General features: G+C 53.2%; 1 protein-coding gene across 1 annotated transcript in view; it reads right to left on the reverse strand.

Moving 5' to 3' along the window:
* The window catches only part of CENPP (centromere protein P), a 121,426-nt gene that overhangs the window by 47,888 nt on the left and 68,066 nt on the right, over positions 1–5,472 (reverse strand). The gene's annotated exons all lie outside the window — the stretch shown is intronic.

The following is a 5,472-nucleotide window of genomic DNA, read 5'->3' on the forward strand; positions in this document are numbered from 1 at the left end:
GTAGATTCTAAGCGGGACATCCAGGTAGGGTGGCCTACCTGAGGCATTCGCCCCCAGCATTTGAGAACACGGGGTCTTTCCCCCTTTGGGTTTGTGACCTCCAGTCAATAAGATAGAAAGGAAGCCGGGAAACAAGCAGAACAGTGGGGGATGCCAGAGGGCTGCTCTGATACTGGCCAGGACAACTGTGCCCAAGAAGATGCTAATAACAGGGAGAAAGGGGGGAAGCCTGAGCCTCCCAAGCCTAGGAGAGGAAGAGGTCTTTGCATTGCAAATCCCAGAACAAGATGGCTGACAGGAAGTGCTCCCTGAGGTCCATAAGGAGATAGTGCAGATCACTGGCACAGGCCAAATAGTCAGCTTGGGGCAGAAGCCGTGCTCCTGCCACACCAACCTCACGGCCTCCAGAAGCACTGGGAACACAAGTCTGGGGAGCGCCTCGTTTTTCTAAAAAGGGAAAAGGTCCGAGCCTGCCAACCCAAGGCAGGTGAGCTCGACCTCAATCACGGACAAACTCTGAGATGGACCAATGAAGAGATAGATGAGGAGGGCAGACCTAAGTGGAGACTCGTGATGACCTAGAACCTGTCATCTCCACCAAGAACTGGGCCTGCTGACTCTGCCAGGGACAGAGAGGGTGACGAGAGAGAAAAATGGACAATTTTAATTACATACAAAAGGCTTCTCATAAACAATCGCAAAGTAGCTAAGACTAGGAAGGAAATAGTTAACTAAACTCTGTAGTGCTTCCTGGAGAAATGTCTCAGTCTATTCAAAGTGAAAACTAGTAAATGGCCACGAGCAGACAGTTATCAAAGGAAGAAATGCAAACTATAAACAAACTCAGGAAATGGCTCCAATTAAAAAAATTCGGAGGTTCCAGCTCAAGCCCATGAGAAGTCACATGAAAATGGCCACCATTGCAGTGACCTTGGGAAACGGCCTTAGAGAGCCATTCCCGAGAACATGGTCTGACTCTGCCCCCATCCCTGAACCACCCCCCCTCCCGACCCCACGTGCCACTGACTACAAACAGACTGGCTTAAAAAGGAAGAAAATGCTCTATGTGAAAAAAAAAATAAATAAATAAATTGTGGTGGCAAAGAACTGGAAACTTCGAGTCCCTGGCCCAGGGAATGGCGAACCCCCCGAATCTTTCCAGGAAGGCGAAGGAATATTCTGGGCTCTGAGAAACGATGAAAGAGTTCCAGAGAAATCTGGGAGGATTTGCATGAACCAGTGCACGGGGAAGCATGCAGGAGAACAGGAGGAGAACACCTTCTACAACGACACTGTAAAAAATGAACAGCCTTCGAAGGCTTAATGAGCAATGCATGCGCCAGAGGCTTGATTGTGAGGAGGGCTCCTGACAGGGGGATCATATGGAACTTGTTTTGCTTGGCTCTGCCTACTTCTCAAAGGAAAGGGAGCAGAAACCCTCAGAGTAATAACCACTGGCTTTCCTATGGGTGCCCAAAGTCTCCAACAGGCCTCACCTAAATTGTGCTACAACCCGGAGACTATTTACAGGTGGGAGGTCTGGAGCTGGAGGTCACACATTGGGGGGGGGGGGGGGGGGGGGGGGGGGGGAGAAGGGGAGCGGCTCACAGCCACTGCTTTGTGGCTCCCAAGCTCAGCCTTTTAATCTTTCGGCAGCTTTTCACAAGGGGGGTACTGAGTTAGCTCTTTTTGCTGAGCTAGAAATATGAGTTTTCCTTGAAAAAAAAAAAAAAAAAAGATTACAGAGTATTTGGAACAAGGAAACCTGATTCCTGCTCTGGTTTTCCTGTCTCTAGGAAGAGACTCTGCTTCTCAAGCAATCCAATAACCAAGAAGCACGTTGGCAGCTGGGGGAGAGGGGAATATCACACAGAAGAACTTTTCAAACAAATTTTAAAACTACTGCGAGTAGTCTGGCCACAAGCCCCGACAGGCTCGGTTCTGGACGTCTCACGTTATCCCTCGCAGATCTCAACACAGCTTTAATGCGGCATTTAATTGAACAAGTTGAAACAAATTCTAGAGACGAGAAAATCATAATTGGAATTAGGATCTTTGTTCCACGACGCCCCTAATTTATTAGTATTTTTTTTAAGGACAACTCCCGTTTCTGGCTCAGCAAGAGCTCACTAGCTATCTCCCCAAGCCACGGGCCAAGCCGAGAGCGCCGGAGAGGAGGGCTGGCCTGGAAGGAACGTGGCGGGGTAGACCGCCGGGAAAGCGGAACGCCGAGTGGGAGGGGGGCGCGGGGAGCTACGCCCGCAGGCGCATCACCGCATCGCAATGGCATGCTCTGTTCCTAAGCAACAGCTGCTCTGTGGTCAAACAAACGAAAGCCGATAGTCCTCACGTGGCCCGGAGCCGCGAGAGCAGCAGGGAGGGGGCGGGGGTCCTTAAGCGCTCCGGGCTAGCACTTACAAGAGAAAGTTTTCCCCTACCTAATTCTCCGTCTCCCCGAGTTCAGAGTCTCCTCAGTAGCCACATTATTTCTCAATGACGGAAACAAACAAGGAAGGCCTCAGGAGGCCCACAATGTATCAAACTGCGGGGGGGAGGGAGAAGGGGGTCAGCTACAATGTATCCAACGGGGGGGGGGGTCAGCTACAATGTATCCAACCTGGGGCCAGCTACAATGTATCCAACCCCTCCCAGCGGCTACTCTTGTAGCGCCTCCCGCCGGGGGGGGGGCTCCAGGGATCCGGGAGGGCCACTCTGCTCCGCTCCATGCTCCCCACTCCACACACTGGGGGCGTCCTCCCCAGCGGAAACACGGCTAGTGCCCCCCTTCCTCCAGCCGCTGCCCAATTTCTGGGCTCACACCTCTAGGTCAATAAGCGTTTCATCAGCACCGCCTATTGCTAGGTGCCCTCGGAAGCCTCCAGTCCGATGACAGGCAGCAAACGTGTGGGATAAACTGGGAGTGCGGGACAATGAAGGGGAAATAGGAAAGGCTCCTTGGGGGAGGCTGCCTTGGAGCTCAGGTGGTCCTGGCTCCCGGCCCGGTTCTAGTCCCGACCTTGCCCGGGTACTTCATGGCAGCGGATTAGAAGGATCTGGCTGCAGGGAGGCCGACCGGGAGCTCTCTGAAATTCTGGCTGGAGGTGCTGGGAGGGTAGAAAGAAGAGGATGGGGTGGCAGAATTCTGCAAGGGGAAGGGAGGAAGGTTCCGGATCAAAGCCCGCGATTTCAGCTCATTAGAGAAGCCACAGGAACACGGAAGCCGGGCCACCCTTCTCCAGAACACGATGAGCCCCAGACGGTCAAGAGAATGCGCCCCAAAGCCCCGAGGAAGAGAAATGGCCAAGGAAACCAGGGCCATTTTACTGCACCCGGAAAATGGGCAAAAAGAACCAGAAATGCAAATAGCTCATGTGGGAGCAGACACACTAAATAGCATCTGGCTGAGGGGACTCCAGTCATTCTGGAACCCAAGCTGTGGATACTCATCCCCATACCAGACTGGTCCCTCCCTTGGGCCCCGGGGGACTCACACCTGGGCTCACAGCCGATCCCAGGCCCCCTCAGCCTTGGCTCGCCACCTCCACACTGCCTTCTGCCCCGGCCAGGCTCAGGGCCAAGCACAAGGAGGTTCGGGAAATGCTGACTGACTGATCGGGGGCAGGAGCCCTAAGCTCACTTTTTAAAAGAGCTCAGTCCAAGACATCTCTTCTCTCTCGTGGCTGCAAGAGTCTGGGGCTTCTGCCTTCTCCCTGCTCCGCCTCGGCTGGCCCTCTCTCCAGGGCCTTGGGTCACTCGGATGGAAGAGGGCACGAGAACTCCAAATCTCCACGGAAGGAGAGAGAGCTCCCGGCTGCACTTCAGGCCTTCTCTAAGTGACTTCTCCAGATGCCTGCCTCCCCCCACCACCTTCCAGCATGCCCCTCCCACCTCACCTCCTTTTGCCTTTAGATTGTGAGCACCCTGAGGGCACACATGCACAGTGGTGGCTCATGGTAGGTGCTCCATGTTTACTGAAATGAAATTTACCCCAAAGGTCAATGACAAAGTCTTACTGGGAAAACAAAAGATCAACGATCCCACTTGTGGCAGCAAGAAATGGCAGCAAGGGGAGGGTCATCTCTGCGTCTGCCCAAACACCGAAAGGGTGTCGGAACGCCCTGGCACGCTTCCGTCCCTGGAGAAAGGGACTTTGGGAGGACTGGTCTGAGCCGGCTCACAAGGAAGTGAGAAGTGCAGAGCACCACACATGCAATGACCATATGGAAAATAAGGGAAAAGACCTAGGAGTTCACACCGGGGAAAGAAGAATCTTGGCTCTGGGAGACAATGGGCTCGGCATTTTTCCTCTTTCCTCCAAGGGAGGCTTCTGGGAGATGATATCAGAAAATGACAGGGATGTGGGAACAAATATCAGAGAAACTCAGCGAGGGCAGCAGGAATATTTCGGGTAGCCTTGCCTGGTGGGGGTGGCGGCGGGGGCGGGGGGGAGGGGGAGACAGGCCTGAATCCCAGCCCTCCCCTCTGCTCACTAGCTGCCTTTGAAGACCTGGGCTAATGCAGAAATGCAGCAGATGGCTCGCTGGGCCAGAGACCATCAAGGCTGCAGGGAATCGTGGCCTAGTTTGTGCCAGGGACCCCTGGAGCGGTCGGTGTGGTGGAGCCCAGGAACAGATACCCTTTCTCGGAATCAGGGTTTTAAATAAGTGAAGGAAATGCTAAGTTTCCTATGAAAGTTAATGAAAATAAAGGTATCGTTTTCCCCCTTTTCATTTGCACGGGCCAAGGGGTTAGGGTCCCCAGGTTAAGAACCTCTGCTTTAATTCACTTTTAAAACAATCAAACAAGGAGCTCCGCTTCTCCACACAAGCTTATTCACAGAAACATTTCCAACATTCTTGTCCCAGTGATTCCCAAGTTCATTTCATTTTAGGGTGTAGCCCTGGAGGGCTGAGGTCATTTTCTAAGAACCTGTTCTAGAGCTGAATCAATGGGCTAACCGCCTCGGCCTATGAGTCTCCTCGCTCTGTGGCAGCCGGGACCAGAAGCCTTCACTCTGGACACAGCCGGGGCTCCTCTTGGAGCATCATCATCATGAAAATACCAGTGTTTCTATGGCACTTTCCATGTAGGGATTGAACCTTAACATAAACCTGAGAAGGGAAACCTAGACCCATTCCAGAATGGGAAATGGGAAGCGAGGACAGTGACTGGGGCACAGCACGCATGGGTGGGTCAGAGGTAAGGGGGGCTCAGAGGCCGGGTCTCCCTGACCCCACGTCCAGGCTTCCGTCTGCCGCCTTCCCCCCCATTTTTCTCATGGGGTGCCCTAACCTGCTGATTGCTCCAGAGGAGGCCACTTCTGCTTTAGGACCATGTCAATGCACACAAAAACACATTTGCAAGGCTTCATTACACAGTCATGGGGGGGAAACACCCTGTGTATGCCGGTTCTTCCACGTTGCTATGGCGAGGATTTCCCACATAGAACACAGAAGAGACAATACATCAGGG

Source organism: Sarcophilus harrisii, chromosome 1, assembly GCF_902635505.1.
Source record: "Sarcophilus harrisii chromosome 1, mSarHar1.11, whole genome shotgun sequence".
Taxonomy (NCBI): Eukaryota; Metazoa; Chordata; class Mammalia; order Dasyuromorphia; family Dasyuridae; genus Sarcophilus; species Sarcophilus harrisii.